Source organism: Camelus dromedarius, chromosome 15 (assembly GCF_036321535.1).
Source record: "Camelus dromedarius isolate mCamDro1 chromosome 15, mCamDro1.pat, whole genome shotgun sequence".
Taxonomy (NCBI): domain Eukaryota; kingdom Metazoa; phylum Chordata; class Mammalia; order Artiodactyla; family Camelidae; genus Camelus; species Camelus dromedarius.
In genome coordinates, this window is record NC_087450.1 from 35028366 (window position 1) to 35052156 (window position 23791).

Consider the following 23791-nt stretch of genomic DNA (forward strand, 5'->3'; position numbering starts at 1 on the left):
TACTTTTGGCATCTGACTAACTTCCATATGATTTGGGTGTCCGTTTTGTTACTTGATCCTTTTGTAACACTGTTCTGTATGCATGCCTGCCTCACATTTCCTATTTCATGATGAAAGTTTTTTAATAGAGGGAACTTGGCAGAGTTTTCTTTGTTAAAATAACCAATTTCTTTGCATATAGTGCTGTTGTAAAACAACGGATTGCAATGGTAGTGAAATGACTACCTTGTACACTGGAGAGAGTCCTAGAATGTTCTAGGTGAAATCATAGCCAGGTGTTTTAAGCTCATTGTAATCCTATGATGAGTTCCAGGAAAAGAGGCAGAGTGAAGTGTATCTGATTTTTGTGAGCAGTCTAGGATTTATAGTTTCCCACATCATAAATAGTAGAAATGATTTATATAGCGTGGATTTAACTGATCACTCTCAATACAACAACTACTTTAAAAAAATCTGTTATAACTAATAAGCAAATTGAGCAATGTTTAGACTATGTATTTTTTCTAATTTATGTGGTCAAATATGGGTTTTATTTCCCTAGTCCCCACTGTGTGTGGTTACATAGATGTATCCTGCAGAATGGGATAAGTCTAGGGAGCCAGTCTCTTGTGATTGGGGGTACTAATTGACTGGAGAAGAACAGGAATTTAATAGTACAAGATTCCACACACACACTTCAAACTAAATGAAATAAGAATTAGTATATAAATCCAAAAAACTAAAACATTGATCTTAATTAAATTCTACAGTTCTGTCGTGTGTTTTTATAACTTAACCAAGTGTTGATTTTTTAAAATTTATTTTTGTTGGGATAACACTGGTTTATAATATTATTTTTTGTGTACAACATTGTATTTCTACTTCTGTATACACTACTGAGTGCTCACCACTGAAAAGTTTAGTTTCCATCCGTCACCATACAGATGATCCCCTTTACCCACTCTGCCCTCCCCCTGTCTTCCTCTCCCCTCTGATAACCACTAGTCTGTTCTCTGTACCTGCGTGTCTGTTTTTGTTGGTTTGGTTTGCTCATCAATTTTGTCTTTTTGTTTGCTTGCTTTTTATATTCCATATATGACTGAAATCATATAGTATTTGTCTTTCTCAATCTGACTTACTTCCAAGTGTTGATTTTAAATTCACAAATGTATACAAACCACCTAGTAAATCAAGGGGAACTGCTGTTAAAGGCCATGAAGCAGTAGCTAATTTACAGGTTATTAAATTCAGTCAGTAGAACAACAAGCATTGCGTGTGCACCACCAGGTTGCAGAACACTACAGTCAATGCTAGGATTTATATGTGTTTCCACACACACCAAGAGAAAGCTCTCTCTGGTCCTCAGCAACAGAAAGACCATCATACAATTATCTTAGGCACTCTAATTCTCATTCTCAGTCACTAGCTCAACAGAAGCAAAATCCACTGATCTGATCATTTAATCTTGTCTATGACTCTAAAACTTAAGTTAAATTCATAGTCCAAAATTATCTGAGACTTCAGAAAATTAAGCTGTAGGAAGTATCTCATGCGGCGTTAATAGGAGACACACATACACACGTATCTTTGAGTTGCATGGGGGAAACTGGTCTACATTTAGGAGTTTTCTAGTTCCTCTTTTCCCTTAAATGTTGGTTTTATGCTTCTAAGGACTGATATGTGTTACATTTATACCTCAACTTACAAGTATTGTGCCTCCTCCTCCAATTTCTTCTCTTTTAATCAATGGATGGTTTTTCTCAGCAGATTCCTGTACTAATATGGTGTGTAAGACCATTAGCGCTTAGCTAGGAAGCTTGGGTTTGAACTCTTCATCCACCAATTACTAACTATGCAACTTAGACAACATATTTATCCACCCTATGCATTGGCTTTCTCAGAGTCCTTATACAGATTAAATTGTTCAATACTTGTAAATGGTCAGGAGTGCCTGATAACAAAATGATACTCTTCATGTTATTATTATCATTATTTCTATCATGAGCAAAGATATATATGTAGATTATCAGTTGGGAACCTTTCTATCTGCTCAGTTTCTCAGGGAAATATATTTCAGGAAGCTAATAGTTTCAGAAGTAACACAGGCGTATTCTAACCTGTAAGTCCTGATGTCTTGGCTCCAGGAGTCTGAAAAGAATTTATCTCTAATTAACAGTCAAAGGCAGAGACAGGAATGTGACACAGAATGGTTGTGGGGGTAGTGGTTTGATAGGAGACCAGAGGGTTTACTGGCACTTGCTCCGGATGCTGGAAGGTGAATTCATACAACTTTGTTGGAAAGAAGTGTGGGATGGCATTTCCTTTAGACAAACAGAGTGGTCACGGGTGGGCATGCAAACTTCAGCACCTGGGAGTGGCAGACTCCAAGGTCTGAGATGAGAAAGGTGGGCTTGAGGAAGAATAATGGCAAACCTGGGCCATATGGCAATGCAGGTCTTCAGGGACTGGAAATAGAGCTGGATCTGAGATAAGAAGTGCCTATTCTCTTTCAAAGGGACAATTGCCCAGATCCAGTGACTTGGCAACAGGCCTGTACGTGAACAGCAGTTAAGTCACTTGACCCTGCAGTGAAGGGCACCAAAGCAGAGGTTCTTTCCATGACCAAGACTCTAAATTGTCATGGGGCCACGAGTAGCCTGTGCTGTGTGCCTGGCGGGGACAGGCAGCTGACCTTGGTATAGGTGATGGTGAGAGGCTGTTAGTAAATTAACAAAAGGGTGAATTCTTTCAATTCCTTCACTTCATGATATTCAGCATTTCTCATATGTTTTATGTCAACTATTTGCTGCACCTTGAAGCCCAGTATAAACCCAGGGGGCCTGACATGCTCACTGCCAAGCACAGCCACAGTGGAGCCATGTAGCTGACTCTGTCCCCACAGTCGGAAGCATTGCTCATATTCGTTTCTTTTCTCAGGTAGAAACCTTAGGGCTTGGTTCACACTGACCAGCACCTTCCTAGAAACTCCTTCAACAGCCCTGTCCACCCCCTCCCTTCTCTTCTTCCATGTGTCCCACAGGAGAGCTGTCCACATATTCTGCGGTCGGGATCTCCCAGATTTCTTCCATGAAACCCCTCACTGATGAATAAGAAAGTGCTCTCCACTTGGCAGATACTCTTTCTCTAGGCCAGGATATTTCTGCTTTTATGTAGCTTTAGAAAGAGTGATGAAAAGTGGCATAAATTAAGCCCCATCTCCTTTTCACATACACTAAACAAGCTGAATGAGAAAACATCCTGATTATTTTAATAAGCATTAATTTAAAATTTTAAAAGGTAGAATTCTGTACAATTCAACAAGTAAATGTTTTTAAAAGAGCAGAAAAGAGCAGCCAAAACCTCAGAAGTATCTAATTCTCACCCCCCATCCTGCCCCATGTCTGAAAAGCCCCCCAAACAGGTGAAGTAACTTGCTGATGGGCTTTTTTGTTTTACTACAAAAGTGTTTGGATGCAAAAAGGATGCTCTTATTTATAAATGGTTGTCCCAAATACCCATTTAATTGCTGTTTTACCCTTTTCCTAAAAATAATTCATCATTACTGTCTGTGTTCAAATGTATCTTGACTCAAAAAACCATAAAAACAATCAAATGACTAAAGTTTCTACAGAGATGAGTATGTCTAGTAGCACTTATCCCCCAAGCTCAGTTCTTTTTGAAATATTATTCCCAAAAAAACAAAAGTCCTGATACAAAAGTTCCCATTACAAAGAGCATCTCTGCCACTCAGGCCGGACGTGGCTAAGAGAGACGGAAGACACTCTTTCACCTGTTTCCGAAAGGGGGCTCTAGACAGCTGTCTCCCGCTGCGCTGTCTTAAGACAAGTCTAAACTGAGATATGAAAAAAGCAGCCTATCACTGTGCTAAGACTCTGAGTAAGATTATTATAATGTTTGTCAATGTTCTGGTTACAAAGTCCCATCAGCTTTGATGGTCTGCCTCCATCCTGTTTTCCTTCACAATCTCTGACTTTTCTGAGCTGAGGGTTCTCAGAATTGCATGTACGGCATCGGAGCAGGAATGCTGTTGCTCTGAGCTGGGCATCCTGCTACTAAGTGGGGGAGAAGCATTGAGACTTGGAGGGACTGTTCATACTGCAAAGTATCGTGGTAAGTTTCAGGGGCACAATTTAATAATGTTTAGTTTTACTCAGTGAGAGATTTACAGTGGCAACACAACAATCAACCATTTTCACAGCAACCAGTTCTTTGCATATTTGAATGCATGGCCCTGTTACAGAAAGAACTTTTTTGTAATGAAAATATTTCAATTGTTTCTGAGCATAAGGATGGGAACTAGGCCTCATCAATTAAGTATTCCATATTTCCTTTTCTTCTAACCATTGTCTAAATGTGAAATTTAAAATAGTTCACAGTGTATAAAATCTGAGCATAAAATGTGGCCGAGAAACAGGAAGGATTCTGGTAAAACCAATCACGTTATTCATCTGGACACATTTTCTTAAGGAGCACGGACAAAAAGAGAAAATGAAGTTAGTAATTACTCCTTCCATTAGGTTCATGGCGACCTTGTGCCAATTCTCCTATAATTCTGAGTCAAAAGACATATTCTGCAGCCCACGGTATACAGCAATAATTACAGAAGTAATTCAGGAAGAAAAAAAAAATAGCCTCAAGTTGTTGATTCCAGCTGTTCTCCCAAAATGAATCAGAAATTGAGCACTCCAGACCTTTCTTAACAAAAGCTTTACAGTTAAATGGGGATTGATGATAAAGACTACCAGCTTACAGAGAAGGCTTTCTGAGATAAAAGACCTAACCAGCGCAGAAATGCACATTTGAAGAAGAAAATTAATCAACTGTAATAATAATTACAACCATGCAATTTTTTTCTTTTAATTTTTGACAGTAGGCCTGCCTCACAGATGGAGAATTCCTTTTTTTTTTTTCTTAAACATAAATTTTGGCAAATCTGACACATGACGTTTGTATGTAGGCATATGTCAACCCATGGAGACAACAACAATGCAGTGATTCATGAGACTGGCAATTTAGGAAGTCGCCATCTTTCAGAAATCTGGATGGATTTAGAAGTATAGGAGTATGGAAGTTAAGTAGAGGGTCTCCAATTAGACAAACTGAAGTTGAATTCCGCCTCTCTTGTTTATTGTGTGACTTTGAACATATAACCTCACTGAGCCTCAACTTCCTCAGTTACAACAAAAGTATGAAACTCATGGTTGTGGTTCAACATCGGATTTAATGTTTCCTGTAAAGCCAATAGAGCTCAGCAAATTTTAGCTCTGTACGGAGATCAGGATAACCTGTTAACTGGATACTTACAGACGGAGAATAAGGAGACTAGTAAATGGTATAATTTTAAGTAATTTCCAATTTTTTTGCTTCCAATTTCTTAAAAGCTCCTAAGTAATGGTAAGAACCTTTATAAAGACTTTTTGAGTCTGCTCAAAATCTGAATGAACAAATGAAGACTCCTTTTCGGCTGTAATGTAAAAAGTCACATGACTCTATTGTTCTCACCGTAATAATAAGAGTAAGATAGATAAGCCAAAAACTCACAGTATTTTTAAACCAGAGAGCTGAGGAAACAAAGAAAACTAAATGAACTAAATTACAGAAAGTAATGAGCGTTTCCCAAGAAAGAAGAAGTCCAAGCCTGCTTTTCTTTATGCAGAGCAGTGAGAAAAAGGAAATCCACCATAGATGGCTGTGAGGAGGAATCAGTCAAGTTTTTAATGGCCATGTGTGGACATGCATGGTGGATCAGTATCCCAAGGAGCCCTGAGCACAGAACCCATTTGCATCCACTTGTCAATGCTTTCCTCTGAGCCATCTAAGAGTGCAATGGACTAGAGTGTCTAAATATGGGCTTATTAGGGCAAGATGGCCGAGAGAGAGCCCCACTGAGGTTCATGAGAGCTTCACCAACTGCAAGACACTGACACTGCTTAAGGAGGGGTTAGGGTGGGAGAACAGATTTCCTTCTGGTGGTTCTTGGGAGGACAGATGTAACCAATATAATTGTCCCTAAGAAACACTAAAGAGTCACCAAGTAGAAGGCAGATAGTGCCAAATGCTGGGTGTAGATATTGGGCACTGAGAGAAAACTCCCAAGGCACCCCAGGTCCACCTCAAGTGCTCTGCAGCAAACATCCAAAGGCTAGGGTTGGGGCACCAGGGAAGATAGGGATCTTCTACAGCGTAGAAAATTGGTGTTGCAATGGAAGAGCAGAGATCACCCATGTCCCCTTCAGCTGGACAGCAGGGAATAAAGCAGCAGTAGATCTAATTCTTATACAGCTGGTAACTGAGCTGTTCTAAAAAGATCTGTGGGGTCTTGAGACTGGGAGACAAGAAAATGTGCTTGCTTCCACCACATCTATTACAGTTTTATTGGAAATCCTAACCAGGAAGAAGAAATGAAAGGCATAAAATTTAAAAAGGAAGAAGTATGCGTGTTGTTATTCACAGGTAACCTGATTGTTATGTAGAACACCCTATGAATCCTGAAAACAAACTGACACAAAAACAGAACTAAGAACTAGTAACAGAATTACAAAAGTCAAAGGCACTAACTTGCTGCACCTGGGTGGTACTGGCTTACAAGAGCTGATTTTTTTTTTTAAATTTTCAAGAATTTCATTGTAAAGTACAGAAATTAGTAAAAATTAAACTTATAATTAAATAAATTATATGAAAAGCAAAGGATATACTCAGAAATGATCACTTCTCAGTAGTTTTAATACATTTTAATAATATCTATGGTTTGAAGATACTTACATCGACTCTATGTGTATGATAGAAATGCCATAGAAGGACGTGCTACTGTCCAATTCACTGTTCAGTGGCATACACTGGTAGCTTGAAATCTGTCATGGTATTTATACTGCAAAAATCAGCAAACTGCAAACTAGAGCTCTTTCAAAGAGCTAATTACTAGACATTTACCAGGATAAACACAATGAAACACAGGCCACAGGATATTAAACTAATTATGTTTCTACATTCTAGAGATAAATAATTAAAAATGTATTTTTTTTACCTAAAATTTCAAATGCCTAGATATAAAATGTGAAATACATGCAAAGTACCTGTAACAGAGATAGAACATAGAAATATGAAAAATAAAAATTCTGAGATAAATTAAAGTAGATCTAAATATATGGATTTACGGATTGTACATGGATTACTGTGACTCAATATTGTTGGGATTTCTTTTACCCCCAAGTTGATGTATGGATTCAGTACTCTCTCAATCAAAATCCCAGATGTTCCTTTAAAGATACTGACATCTTTTATTCTAAAATTTATACTAAAATGCAAAATCCTAAAAAAATTAAAAAATTATAAAAGGATTAAAAAAAAAAAAGCTGGAGGATTTACACTAAGTGATTTGAAGATCATATAAAGAGTATGATCCAGCAATCCCACTCCTGGGCATATATCCAGAGGGAACTCTAATTTGAAAAGATACATGCACCCCAATGATCACGGCAGCACTATATACAATAGCCACGACATGGAAACAACCTAAATGTCTAACACAGATGACTGGATAAAGAACTGTGGTATATTTATACAATGGACTACTACTCAGCCATAAAAAGAGAATAAAATAATGCCATTTGCTGCAACATGGATGGACCTAGAGATTATCATTCTAAGTGAAGTAAGCCAGAAAGAGAAAGAAAAATACCATATGCTATCATTCATATGTGGAATCTTAAAAAAAAAAAAAAAAAAAAAGACACAAATGAACTTATTTACAAAACAGAAACTGAATCACAGACACAGGAAAAAAAAAAAAACAACTTATGGTTACCAGCAGGGAAAGGGGGTGAGAAGGGATAAATTGTGAGTTCTAGATTTACATATTCTACTACTATAAATAAAATAAATAAAGTTTCTTCTGTATAGCACAGGGAACTGTATTCAATATCTTATAGTAACCTATAATGAAAAACAATATGAAAACAAATATACGTATGTATATGTATGACTGAAACATTATGCTATACACCAGAAATTGACAAAACACTGTAAACTGACTATACTTCGACTAAAAAAATTTTTTTAGAAATTAAAGCTATAGTGATAAAAGGCAGTATGGTATTGGTATAAGGATAGACAAACAGATAAATGGAATATAGAATCCAGAAGTAAACTCAAACATATGTGATTAATTGATTTTTGGCTCAGGTTCCAAATCAATTCAATGGGGAAAGGAAATATTTTTAACAAATGAGCCTTAACATCTGGACATCCACGTGGAGAGAAAGTGAACTTTGCCTCCTACCCCACTTCAGACACAGTAATATGGAGTGAAACATACTCCTAAATTTGTAAGAAAATATAGTAGATTATTTTTGTTACCTTAGAGTAGGCAAAGATTTTTTTTCAGACAAGACATGACGGGCACTAATCACAAATGACAAGTGACAAATTAGACCTCATAAAAATGTGAGTTTCCTTTATATCAAAAGATAACTTCAAGAGAATTACAAGGAAATCCACAAAATTGAAAATGGGATAAAAGTGAATATGGTATAAAATTGAAATATCTATGAAAAAGGACCTATATCTTGAGTACATAAAGAACTCCTACAAACAATTAAAAAGATACACTATGCAATTTAATAATTCACAAAAGGCTTCAACAGATGTTTTGCAAAAGAAGATACACAATGGCCAAGCAGTGAAAAGGTGATCAACATTTTTGGTTTTTAGGACAATGTGAATTAAAGCCCACAATGTAAGGTCATTTCTGCAAAGTAGAATGTGTAGAATAAAAAAGAATAACAATATCAAAGGACGGCCAGAATGTGGAGCAACTGAAACTGTTGCAGAATGTTGGTGTGAATTTAAAATTGCATGACTGCTTTGGTGAACTGCAGCAGTTTCCTATAAAGATAAATGTATACCTAAACTAAGTTTTGGCAAACTTTTTGTGTAAATGGTCAGGCAGTAAATAGTTTAACCTTTGCAGGTCATATGTTTTCTACTACAAATACTCAATCTGTCCACTGCAGCACAAAAGCAGCTATGGAAAATATATAAACAAATGAACATGACCCTGTGTTAGTAAAGTTTTATTGACAAAGGCAGGTAGGTGGTGGGCCAGATTTGGCCCACAGACAGTAGCAGTTTGTGGATTCCTGATCTAAACTATTCGTTGAAGTGCAATATTTAGAAAGAAATGAAAATTTAAGTCTATTAAAGGACTTGCACTCTAGTATCTATAACGGCTTTATCTACAATAGACAAAATCTAAAAACAACCCAAATGTCTATCCATAAGAGAAATGGATAAACAAAATCAGTTATTTGTATAAAACTACTCAATAATTTAAAAGAATGAATACTAATACATGCAACTAATATGGAGGAAATTAAAAATTAAAACACACACACACACACACAAATCCATTGACAATACCAAATGAAAATGAAAAAGTTACCAACACAAACACAGCTAGTTAGGATGTGGAGTGACTGGAATCATCATGCGTTGCTAGTGAGTGTAAAATCTGTTCAAACATTTTAAAGGACACTTTGGAAATTCTATTTAAAGTCTAGTATATATAGGGTAAATGTTAGTTGGTTAGATATACATTTACTTTTATAAAATACTGATAATTTTCCAGTGTAGATGCACATGCCTGCAGCTATGACTCAGCAATTCCACTTCCAAAGAGATAACACCCCCAGAGTAACCACATTCCTAAGAGAGGTCCCACTCTCAAGTTAAATGAAACCATATGCTTACAAAAAGACTTGTTCAAGAATGTTTATTGCAAACTCATCCGTGTAGCCAAAAACTGGAAACAAACCAAGTGTCTTTCAACAGAAAAATTAGAGATAACATTTTTGACATATTCATACAATTAACTATACTACCCAGCAACTTAAAGGAACATACAAGTTACTGATTTCCCCAACAAAGGTGAGTATCCAAAACATTCTGCTGAAGAGGCCAGAGACAAGAGTACTATAAAATCAAAAATGCAGGAAAAAAAAAAAGAAAGAAATCTACAGTAATTAAAGTTAAAAATGATTGCTTCTGCTAAAGTTAGTGTATAATACAGAAAGGAAGATTCAGGTGTCCTGAGAACATTCTAACGCATTTTGGGTGATGGTACAGAAGTGTATACAGTTATCAAAACTCACAGAATTGAAACCAAAATTAAAAATTTCACAACACATAAATAAAGTTACCTTTTTTAATAAAAGAGAAAATGCCACCATAGAGAAAATGATAAAAATTGCCAAATGTTCTGACTTACTACAAACATTTGACTTACTCAAAAAATCACTGTACTATATATGCCATCAAGGCTAAAGCCCAGTCACTTGCTAATTTGACATGAGTATATTCAATGTCCTTAAATGTCCTTAAATGTCATTCGCCCTTGTCTGGGTGGTGGAACAGAAACTTATATGATAACCATTATTATGCTTTGCAATTTGAAAAACACGTACAGTTATTTTTTCATTTAATCATTACTATCCTCGTGAAGTACCAACATGTTCATTTTGCTGTTAAGAAATTAAAAGTGGAAAGAAGTTGAAGGATCTCTTCGACTCCAAAGTAGAAACCAGCAGAACTGAACTTGTGTACTTAGCTTACAACTCTAAAGCTCTACTAACATGTCTTACACCTGACCTAATGTTTACAACTGTGGTTATCACAGACCACGTCCTGAATTTATTCAACTACTGAACTACGTGTGACTGTACTTCTGAAACAGAATCATCTCCAGTTTGTCATGCTCATTTCCCAGTGATCCTTGTTAGCCTCCTTCAAAGGGGAAAGTATTAAGACAGTGAGAACATTACACTGTGAAGGAAAAATGAAACTTCACCCTGGCTCCCACCCGGGGGAGAGAGCCAACATGCACGTATGTATATAAAGAACTAAAACGAAACGCATTCCCAACACTAATAAGAGAAAGTAAGAAAGAATGATAGTTTCAGTCTATTCCATTTCAGTTCTTAAATCAGTGGTGCACAGTGAGTGATCATTAAAAGAGGTTCTCCACCCACAGTTAGTGATCAGAGGTTGAACTTAAATATTTCATAAAATGTGTAATTTAAGAGGCAGAGATGATGATAAGCAGTATTTCTCTTCTAATGGGGAAAAAAAAAAAAGCTTTCACAGCCTGTGAAGACATGCCAGGCCCGGGCCATAGCCTTCACCTTCAGCCTAAGACAGGAATGACAAGTGGGCTGCTGTTTACATGCCAACTCCCAGTTGCTGCAGGGTGGCTCCTGGGTTACAGTGAGGAGGAGGAGTCATAAGCCAGAGACTGTGGGCCTCATGAAAGGGTCATTAAATGGGCTCAGGGTGGAAGAGTCGTAAATGGCACACCACATTTCTAACATTCCTTAACTGCGGCCTTAGGAAAATTCCACTTCTGTTAAGATAGCTTTAGGAAAGCAGCCTTCCCTTTTGCTTTATTTTTTTCTAGGTTTTCCCCCAGCTATATAGCACAAGAGACAAACAATTATAGATTAAGTGTTTTAAATATCAAAAAAAGAAAAAGAGGGGGAGAGAGAGGGGGGATTTCAGGATAAACAATACACCTACGTGTGCACTGATAGATACAAGACCGTATGAAGATGCAGTGTCAAGCCATGTCCAGTTGAGGTTAAGACCTCCCTGGAATTCTCTTGTTATGGTAACTGCATCACACAGAGGTATCTTTATCTAATCAAGAGCAAATAGCTCATTCATTCCCCTAGATCCCTTCATCTGCTCATCCAAGATGCTTTCTTCAGCTCTGTCCTAGCTCTACAGGCATACCTTGGAGATATTGTGGCTTGGTTTTCAGACCACTGCAATAAAGCTAGTGTTGCAATAAAGGGAATCAACGCAGGTTTTGTGGTTTCCCAGTGCATATAAAAGTTATGTTTACGCTATTGTAGTCTATTAAATGTGCAATAGCATTATGTCTAAAAAACGAATGTACATGTCTTAATTAGAAAATATTTTATAGATGAAAACTGCTAAACATCATCTGAGCCTTCACTAAGCCTTTTATGTGCTTGCCTGTGGAGGGACTTGCCTCTGTGTTGATGGCTACTGACTGGTCAGGGTGATGGCTGCTGAAGGGTGGCGTGGCTGTGGCAATTTCTTAAAATAAGACACCAAAGAAGTTTGCAGCATCAACTCTTCCTTTCACTATTTCTCTGTAGCATACAACACTATTTGATAGTATTTTACCTACAACAGAACGTCTTTCAAAATTAGAGTCAGTCTTCTCAAACCCTGCTGTGGATCAACTACGTTTCTGTAATATTCTAAATTCTTGTTGTAAGTTCAATTATCTTCAGAGAATCTTCACCAGAAGTAGATTCCTTCTCAAGAAACCGCTTTCTTTGCTCATCCATAAGCAGCAACCCCTTGTCTGTTAAGGCTTTGCCATGAGACTGCAGCAATTCTGTCACATCTTCAGGCTCCACTTCCAATTCTAGTTCTCTTGCTGTTTCTGTCACGTCAGCAGTTACTTCCTCCACTTAAGTCCTGAAACCCTCAAAGTCACCCATCAGGGTTGGAATCCACTTCTTCCAAACTGCTAATGACCTCTTCCCTCGAATCACAGGTGTTCTTAATGGCATCTAGAATGGTATATTCTTGCCAGAAGGTTTTCAATTTACCTTGCCCAGATATATCAGAGAAGTCACCATCTATTGCAGCGATAGCCTTACCGAATAGCTTTTTAAAAAATGACCTGACAGTTGAAATTGCTTCTTGATCCACGGACTGCAGGATGGATGTTGTGTTAGCAGGCATGAAAACATTCATCATGTTGTGCATCTCCATCAGAGCTCTTGGATGTTCAGGTGTATTGTCAATGAGCAGTAATATTTTGAAAGAAATTATTTTTATTTCTGAGCAGGAGGTGTTAACAGTGGGCTTAACATATTCAGTAAATCATGTTGTAAACAGGCGTGCTGTCATTCAGGCTCTGTTGTTCTACTGATATATTCCACTCTGCATAAGCAGAGTAAATTGAATATAATTCTTAAGGGCTCTCGAGTTTTTCTGCAGTGGTGTATGAGCATTGACTTCAACTTAAAGTCATCATTTGCATTAGCCCCTAACAAGAGAGTCTGCCTGCCCTTTGAAGCTTTGAAGCCAGGCATTGACTTCTCCTCTCCAGCTTTGAAAGTCCTTGGTGGCATCTTCTTCCAATAGAAGGCTGTTCTGTCTACTACATCATTTAGTGTGGCCACCTTCATTAAATACATCCCCTAAATCTTCTGGATAACCTGCTGCAGTCTCTTATCTCAGCACTTGCTGCTTCACCTTGCACTTTTTACGTTGTGAAGATGACTTCTTTCCTTAAACCTCATGAACCCATCTCTGTTAGCTTCAGACTTTTCTTCTGCAGCTTCCTTATTGCTCTTAGCCTTCATGGAAGTAAAGAGAGTTAGGGTCTCCCTCTGGATTGGGCATTGGCTTAATGGAATGCTGTAGCTGGTTTGTTTGATCTTCTGTCCAGATGACTGAAAATTTCTCTGTATCAGCCCTAAGGCTGTTTCACTTCCTTACCATTCATGTGTTCACTGGAGAAGCACTGTTAATTTCCTTCAAGGCCTTTCCTTTGCATTCGTAACTTGGCTAACTGGTACAAGAGGCCTAACTTTTGACCTGTCTCAGCTTTTAACATGCCTTCCTCACTAAGTATAATCACTTCTATCTTTTGATTTAAAATGAGAGATGCGAGACTCTTCTTTGCACTCGAATGCTAAGAGGCCACTGTAGGGTTATTAAGTTGGCCTAATTCCAATGTTACTGTGTCTCAGGGAATAGAGAGACCAGAGGGGAGGAAGAGGGATGGCCAGTTGGTGGAGCAGTCAGAACATACACATTTATCAATTAAGTTTGTCATTGTATATGGGTACATTTCATGATGCCCCAGAACCATTACAATAGTAACACCAAAGATCACAGGTCACAGATCAACATCAAAATATAATAATAATTTAAATGTTTGAAATATTGCTAAAATTACCAAAATGTGACACAGAGATACAAAGTGAGCCAATACTGTTGGAAAGATGGTGCCCATAGAATTATTTGATGCAGAGTTGCCCTAAACCTTCAATTTGTTAAAAAAAAAAAAAAAAAGCAATATCTGCAAAGTATAAGGTGAACCACAGTAAGATATGCCTGTACTTGCTTTGTAACAAAGTAATAATAAAAACACTACCTTTGGTATGTATGGTATTTTATAACTTACAAAACACTTTAAATTCTTTCCTCCTAATACTTTAAATAGCTTTAAGAGGTAGATTAATGTTTTTCCATTTCTCATATAAGGAAAAAAAAACAGACCATAAGTACAGGTCATCAAAGAACAGTTTTCCTTCCTAAATCCAGAATATCTCTCAATCAGATACCTGACTTTCAACTCTTTAATACTCATCCCCAATTAATGAACATTTACAGACATATATAGTGTATGCAAATGTAGAGTAACACAGATACCTATGAAAAATGTGCAATATGTGCTTAACATATTAAGGGAAGTTTAACATAATGCTCCTGTGTAGGCACTGTCCTGATATGGTACTAAATCATATAATAGAACTACTGACCCTAGTCAGTTTAGCTCCATTAGTCCTAAAATAAAGCATAATCTTAGACACCTGCACCTCAATGTTCATAGCAGCACTACTTACAATAGCCAAGACATGGAAGCAACCTAAATGTCCATCAACACATGACTGGATGAAAGAAGCTGTGGTATATTTGTAAAATGGAATATTACTCAGCCATAAAAAGAATGAAATAATGCCATTTGCAGCAACAAGGATGGACCTGGAGATTGTCATATTGAGTAAAGTAAGTCACAGAAAGACAAGTATCATATGATATCATTTATACATGGAATCTCAAAAAAATGATACAAATTCTACTTACAAACCAAAACAGACTCACAGACACAGAAAACAAATTGTGGTTCCAAAGGGGGAAAGAGTAGGGAGGGATAAATTAGGTGTGGGGATTAACAGACACATTACTTTACATAAAATAGATAAACAACAAGGACCTACTGTATAGCACAGGAAACTATATTCAATTTCTTATAATAAAATATAATGAAAAATAATCTGAAAAGGAAAAATACATATGTACGTTTATGTATAATGGAATCACTTTGCTGTACACCTGAAGCTAACATTGTAAATCAATATACTATACTTCAATAATTTTTTTTTAAAAAAGCATGATCTTAGAATACTAACATTTTCAAGGAAAGGTAATGGTTATTCCAATAGTCCCTTGATATGCAACCTTCTACGTAGGTTATAAGCAGTCTAATATCAGAACCACCAGATGAAATGTAAAACTGCATTAAGCTTAAGAGAACTGATTTGAAAGCTTTTCCTACTCCTTGGATTAAACATCTGTGCTGGTATTACTTGCACACCCCATTGTAAATTCTGCATATCCTGCATTTAACTCTGGACTGAGATGTCTCTGTTCTGTTTAAATATACTCACTGATCTCCACAAAGATTTGCTGCAATGCAGTAGTAATTTGAGGTAATGTGTCAGAAAAATGAAATAAAACAAAACAAAACGGGAAACTCAATTTGTTTTCCATTCATGGTAAGCCATTTTTCAATCCGAATGTTTGTCAGACGTGTATGTGGGGATAAAAATGCTTTCTCGATATAGTTTGTTTCTAACCATCTTTCCTTTTTAAAGAATAAAAGATGAATAAATAAATATAGCAATTAAGTTGAAATCTTCTTTCTCATGTTTATTTCTTTTGCAATTAGAATAAAAATATATGACATTCCAGGATTTTTCAGAGGATTAAATAATATATCAAATGGGAAATTGTGTTGTAAATTATAAACAAAATGTTCTTAACCTGAGATCTAGAGTTCAACTGTCACTATCAAAGATGTCAGGGTCCATGAATGGATTTTAGGAAATTGAGAATAACCAGAATAACTGAAAAATTGGTGGATGTGCAGTTGTAATGCATCATAGATAAGTGGCTTTTTTGTCTATCAGCGTTTCCCTTAGTAAGATAAACAGGGTTCATCCTTCTAATTTTACAGATGGAAGACACTAAAAGCATATGGCAAATTATTTGAATGGACCGCTGGACTCAGGACCCTTTTTTTTTTTTTAAATTCCAATTCTCTGCTCTCTTTACTATACTGGACAAAACCACAGAACCAGAATTTGATTTGAATCTATTTTTCTTGTCATTTCAAAGACATCGAGAAAGCCTCTGCTGTCTACAATATATTCATGTATGGATTTTTATTTCTGTGTCATCATTTCCTTCCTATCTTATGTCTTATTTGAATAATGGACAGAGTAAGCAGAGCCAGCATTCAAACCCAAACACCTGTGCTCATTTGGGAGAAGTTTCCGGGTAACAATCTGCCCTCTACTGGAAAGCAGTCATATGTGGAGAACATTCTAAAAGGACATGAATGCAGCAATTTCTCTCTTTCTTTTTTTCTTTATTGAAGTATAGTCAGTTACAATATGTCAGTTTCTGATGTACAACATTATGTTTCAATCATACTATACAAGTATAAGGTGCACACTCAAGAAATTGCTGAATAAAAATATAAAAATTATTTAGCAACTTCTTGAGTGTGCACCTTATACTTGGCATTGTACTAGGTATAGGGAGAGAGGGACTCTTTCAGTTGATTCACTTGAGAAGGGTCTTGAACATGCAGAGATGGTGTCAGATTTGCATTATAGAAAGTGAATCATATCTGTATTTAGAGAATAGACTGGTTCTCAGTGTAGACTGAGTGACTGATTAGTGTATTGTAATGATCCACGTGAAAGTAATGAGCAATGGGGAGTGAAATGACCGTGAGATGCAGAGAAGGGGATGAATTTAGTAGATATTTAAATATTGGAAAAAGAAGTTCTTCATGGCTGTTGAGCTGATTGATGAGAGAACCAAGGGAAAGTGATAGGTTGAGGAACATACCTGGATTTCTTACTGGAGCAACCAAGGTAATGATGATGCCCTCACAAGGAACTCAGGGGACATTGGGACTTTTTTTTTTTTTAATAATGAAGATTATTTATTCAAACTTGGAATAATTTATTTCCTTCAAAAGATAACTTGTAGAAACTTCAAGAGTTTTCTGAAAACACTTGAAGCTTTCACTTTGTTGTTTAGTTGACTTTGCGGACAAGGGCACAATGGTCAGCATAGCTACAAGAACAAGCAGCAGAGACATTTTCCACACTTGAGGTTAGATCTCACCAGCATGTCAATTGGATGAACTCTGTCCTGTCTCATGGATGGTGAAATTTCCATGCCTGTCATGCTGTGGTGTGTCATCAAGCCAGTCAACTGGCAGCAGTTTGTTCTATTTACCAAGAGCATTTGTAGCTTGAAATTGATTTGTTATCTTAATTTAGTGACTGCTGAACATGCTAGGAATCGGAGGTGAAGGGGACTGTGTGGGGAATCTCAGTTTCCTACACGTTGGGCTGGCAACTTGGACTCCTTCCTGCCTGCACTTGGCGTGGCTTTACATAAGCAACCTCAGGGCACGTGCTACTTTGCCTTTCCCTTCTGTGAAATGAGGGCAGCTGCTGCAGTTGGATGCTGTGCTATGGGCATCCATTCCATGAGGGCATGATGCCAGCAGTGTTAGGGCAGCTTACTTAGCATTATGGGGCTAGAAGACTCAAGTAAAAATCATTCCAATTACACACATATTTCAGGCAAAATTAACCCTTCAGCTCAAATTTTGCTTGAAGTAGGATTTAATGTCTTTTAAATCTCCATTTTGTGAAAGAAAGAAAGAAAAACACATAAGTATTATTTTTTATAGCTATCTCCATCTCTATTATGGTATTTATTTTTCATTCTCACTTCTACACTATGATGTAGACAATCGGCTGATATACTCATTTTTTTTAAAGATAGGATCATAAGCAATTAAGAGTTTCAATCACTTGCCCAGGGTCTTTTTATAGTTAATGGTATAGACCTAAACAAAGCACAAGTCTGATTATTTATGGCAAGAAATAGAACCTGGGTGATTTTGCCTCTGAGGGGACATGTGGGAATGTCTGGAGACATTTTTGATGGTCACAGATTGAGAGTGGGGTCCTACCAACATATAGTTAGTAACAGTCAGGGATGCTGCTAAACATCCCACTATGCACAGGAAATCCCCTGCCATATGTGCGCCCAACAAAAACTATCCAGCCCCAAATATCAGAGGGCTGGGACTTTCGATTTAGGCAGCATGAATGTACATCAAGGTATGTAGGTAATCAGGGAGCTCATTTTAGGGAGTTGCAAGTCCAGGAAAAAAAATCCTAGTAGATATGGAATGGACCACTTCACTACCTGAGGAAGTAATAGAAGATATATATTGGTGTTTCCACATTTCAGGGGAAGTATGGGAAGCATATTCTAATATTATTATCATTATTATATAATTTCTCATATATTCTTCTGAAGATAATAAACTTATAAGGGAATAAGAATGACTCAACAAAGTCTGTCAAAATTAGTTGACTCTGACTGACACAAAAGCACCAAAATTGAATGTATATTAAAATACACATATACATATATATGTACATATACACATATATAGACATATATAAGTATATAAATTACATACACGCTAATATTTACTAACACATACTCACATGATTTACTTTCTAAACACATTGTACACACAGTGGATTCCACTGGTTCCCCATAGACTTCAATTATCTGAAGCTCTTGCAATCATTTTGAGAATTCTCCCTGCATGAAACTAACTACAAACCCTTATATCAAAGGTTCATGACTTCTGAAATCACCCAGAGTAAAATCCACAATGTCAGATCTAGAAGAGGTAAATCAACATGTCAAAATTAACTCTTCATGGAAAACATGAGAGGCATCAAGGCTATTGGTTCTCATCATAAGTACTAACTGTAAAGCATACCACAACGAGAGTTTAAAAATTCAAATACAGCTTCCAATTTGGAGCCTCTCCAAACAAGACTTTGACATCACATTTTTGACTGCTGCAAAATAACCAGATAGATGGAGAGAAGAGCCCTGCCTATTATAAAATGGGTACTTTTTAGCATTGGCATTCTTAGATTGAAGTAATTTATGTCCTAACTGCACAGGATTTCAGCAAGTCAAAATATGTGCATCCCTGGAATTCAAGTCAACAGAAACAAAAGTAGCAGACATGGAAGAGGGTACAGAGAAGTAGAGTTAGCAAAGGTCAACATGCAGCCCAAGTAAATGATTGGGAGGGACTGTCGAGTGTTCTGGAGAATGCAAGGTGAAAGATGAGACTGGAAGGGATCTGTGAAAGATAATTGATACTGCCTACCTGTGCTAAGGCACCATGGGATGCACAAACATGTAAGACACAGGTCTACCTCCAATGGAAGCCTAGATCCCAAGAAAATAATAAAGTTTTAGGATAAAAATTAATTCTTACAGTTAAGTTGGAGAATACTTTCATAAATGTTTTATTTAGCTCTTGAGTTAAGTCTTAAAACTCTAAATCTATATTAGAATAGATAGTGGAACAAAGAGGGAGAAGATGGTTTTATGCGTTTGTGATCTGTGATAAGGTCCTAACTGCTATTTTTTTTTAACCCACATTCTATTTCCTGTTTTAACCATCCACTGACTACCTAAGTTGTTACCTACAGAATTCTCCATGCTCCTTTAACCTCAGTATACATCTTCTTATTTTGTCACTGTCTTCAAAATTTAAACTCTTTTTAGGGCAGAGTAACTGTCTTTCTCACAGTTATAGCCCCAGTTTATTATAACCATGATACAATATAAGCAGTCTACAAAACTTGGTTGAAATAGTGAAACCGAAATCCCAGAGCAGCTCTGCCCAAGGCTGAAGACTTCCTTTAACCCTCAGAGGGAGACTGTATGCAGAAACATGCTGAGACCTTATGCAGAAACATCCTGAGACTGGGCACAGACATAGGCACTGAAGCAGTGAGTCACTTTCAGGAAAACACTTCTGTCTTTTTAAGAGCATCTGAACATATCAGCCCCTTTTGCTCACTAAAAATGCCACATATTCTCAGAAATAATGTACATACATTGAGAGACTGGGAAACAGGAGTGATAATGCCTCTATCTTTAGCAAATTTCTCTTTAACAGCACCTTACTTATCACTTGCTCAGAGTAAGTGTACAGATTTGAGAACTATTCATAGGCAAACGTTCAGTAAATGATTTCCTCTTTACGTAGAACCACGCTATGAAAATCCTTTCCCCCCTCATTTTGCCTCTGTGAAACATCACCTAGGCAGGTGGCTTCTGTAACTTTAGGGGTAGAGTCACCTATCCTGGATGAAACTTTATAGGTAATTAGGGAGCTGGGCTTATGGACTTGCCATCTGTCTCACATCGGGTTAGCTAGGGTTTGGGGGCATTTCTCTGTCCTTGAGACACACTTTAGAGCTATGCAATTCAACATGTATTTAAATAACATTACAATGACATACTTAAGACTTGGAGAAATCATCGGCAACTCGAGTTCTAGCGACTCTTCAAGGGCTAGTGGAGTAGAGGCGAAGCAGTTAGGAGAAACCTCGGTTAGGGTTAGGGCTAGGGTTAGGGTTGGGGTTGGGGTTAGGGTTAGGGCTAGGGTTAGGGCTAGGGTTGGGGTTAGGGTTAGGGTTTAGGGTTAGGGTTAAGTCTAGGGTTAGGTTAGGGATGTCTATAATTGTTTTCACATGGCTCTAGGGTCTGTAAGTCCAAACTAATTCACCTTCAAGCTAGTCTTTAACTAATGGTAATGCTACTACAATAATTAAATGTTTAAATCAATTGAATGAACCCGGTGAGATTTCCACGTATAATCTCCCTCTGAGGAGTAAAGGAAGTCTTCAGCCTTGTGCAGATCTGCTCTGGGATTCCGTTTTCACTATTTCAACCAAATTTTGTAGACTGCCTACATTGTATCATGATTCTAATAAACTGGGAATATAAAAACTGAAAATGACAGCTGTTCTGCCCTAAAAAGAGTTTAAGTTTTCAAGACAGTGACAAAATAAGAAGATGTATGTTGAGGGTAAAGGAGTATTGAGAGGTCTGTAGGTGGCAACTAGGTAGTTAGGTCGTCAGTGGATACGGAAAACAGGAAATGGAGTTGGGTTAAAAAAAAAATAACGATTAGGACCTTATCACAGATGGCAAACACATAAAGCCATTTTCTCCCTCTTTATTCAGGCGAGTTGATAAGATGAACAAAAAGTCTGCTTCTATTTAGTATCTATGAACAAAGAAAGCTGCACATGATGAAGCACAGTATCTGGCCCTTCACAGGGTTTCTAACAGACTCTGTTTGTTGCCTCCCAGTATGTGTTCACCCTTTCTTCCTTGTTAACACAACCTTGATTGTATCCAGAGAAGCAATGTTCCTGGATAGGCAGTCACTCTCCCAGCCTCCCTTGCTGGCGGGAGTGGCCATGAAGCACAGTCTGACCAATGAGACGTGTAAGTTTACAGCATTTTATTCCAAATGATTTTGTTTTCTTGAAAAAAGGGGACATCTACAGCTGGTATGTAGCTTTCTATCTCCTGTTTTCAAACAAGCCCTTCTTTTCCCTCCTGATAATACACAATCTATCCAGATCCCTTTCCAGAAAATTTTCTCAAATGGTTAATTTATATTTTCTTTTTTCCAATTTCTCTACTCTCACTCTATTTTAAACACATGCTAATCACATTTTCACCCACCACTTACCGAAACCCTCCCCACAGTCGCTAAAGCCTTCCAGCTGTCAATACAATGGTTATTTCTTAACTTTTCTGTTAGCTCATCTGACAGCAGAATTTGAAACTCTTGATCAGTTCATCCTTTTTAAAAAACACTTTCTTCATTTTCTTCCTTGGGACACCACTCTCTTTGAATAATCCAGCCTCTCATTTTTGTTCTCTGTACTAGACCTTCTCGTATTCCTGAATTCAATGTGTTGGCTGCAAGCTTGACCCTGGGAACGCCTCTCTCTCTCTTCATACAGCTTTTTGAATCATCTCTAATGCCAAGTCTTGAAAACACCATCAATTCAATGCAAACTCCCACAGTTCTATCTCTGGCCCACATTACTTCACTGAGATCCAATCTCAAATTCTCAACTTTGCCATTTGAATCTCAAGCACTCACATAAAATTTAACAAGTTCCAAATTTGCCGAGTTCCCTTAAACCTGCTTTCTCCATCTCAGGCAACTCCCTAGTTTCATTTGCTCATGCCAAAATCTCCATCACGCTTTATAGCTCTCTTTTATTCCTACCCTACAATGCCCAGTCACCAAAGCCTGTCAGGTCTGTAAAGCAGATTATTCACAGAAAGTGACTGTTTCCCATTACCCCATCACACTGGTTCGAGTCACCTTCATTGCTCACCAGATTATTGCATGATCCTTACACATTCTCCTGTTTTCACTTTGCCTCCCTATGGTCTTCCCTTCATGGAAAAGCCACATGGTGATCATTCCACAATGTAAGTCACGTCAAATCATTTCTGTGGTCAAAACCCTCCAAATGACTATCCTTGGAGAAAGAGAAAAGTCAAAATCTTGATGTGGCCTCTGCAGCCCTGCATAACCTGTCACTCTCTCGTTCTGACTTTTTATTCACCATCTACTGGCTCTCCTCATCCCACAAATGCTTCAGGCCTGGTCCTGCCTCTGCATTTGCAATAATTCTATCTACAGGCATTTCCTTCAGATAATGATGAGTGGCTCCTTCACTTATTCAGTTCCCTACTCAAATGTTACCCCATCAGAAAATCCTTCCCTGACCACCCTCTATAAGACAGCCTTCACTCCAGTTACCTCCTCCTCCTTTTGTTCTACATACCCTGCTCCACTGCACTGCCACCTAACGCACAGTTATTTGCATATATGTTTATTTTCTGTGGATTTTCAGTAAAATATAAAACCTAAGAAAGCAGGAGGTTTGTTTTGCTTATCTAAAATTGTGCTTGGGTCTTGATGACCCAAAACCTTGTAGAGTCTCGATGAATATTTGTTTAATGAACAAACAGAGGAATCAATGAATAAATGAGCAGTTATGGTGAGCTTTTTTGCATCATTAAAATTATGTGCACCTCGACATGTGCACCCTGACACTTTAAGTAGTATGAGAAAATACTTCACATACAGTAAGTTGCCAAAGCAAGCAAAACAATGCTTTGGAAAAACAAGCCTAATTCTTTGTATTTTTATTAGAAAGCCTAATTTCTTTAATATTTGACATAGACATATACATATGTCAATTATTAAAAGAACTACATCAAAATATTGACAGTGATTTTAGTTCAGTTTGGGACTGAAATATCTTCTTAATATTTGACTTTTATATTCTCAAGTTTTTATTAATCTGCATGCATTATTTTAGGGGCACAAAAGATTTATTTTTAAAAATAAATAAAATCAATAACGATTACTTACATACTGTCTTATCTTTTCCACTTATATTCTTGACCGTGCCCAACATAACGCCATGCATATAGCAAGTGTGTTATAAATATGTGGAAAATAGATGACTAAAATGCTACTTTAACGTGAAAATTTTCAAAATCAGTTTAACTTTCTGGCAACAGTATTTCATGAACACTTTTATATATTCAGGCAGACAGTCATTCTGCAATTATTTTTTAAGCAGGATTTCTGACAGGCAAGATTCTAAGAACATAAAGGTGATTATGACAGCTAAAGTTTCTACCTTATGGAACTTACTTTCTACTACAATTGGGACGTGGTAAGCTCTATAAATTTGTAAAATGTAAATAATAGTCA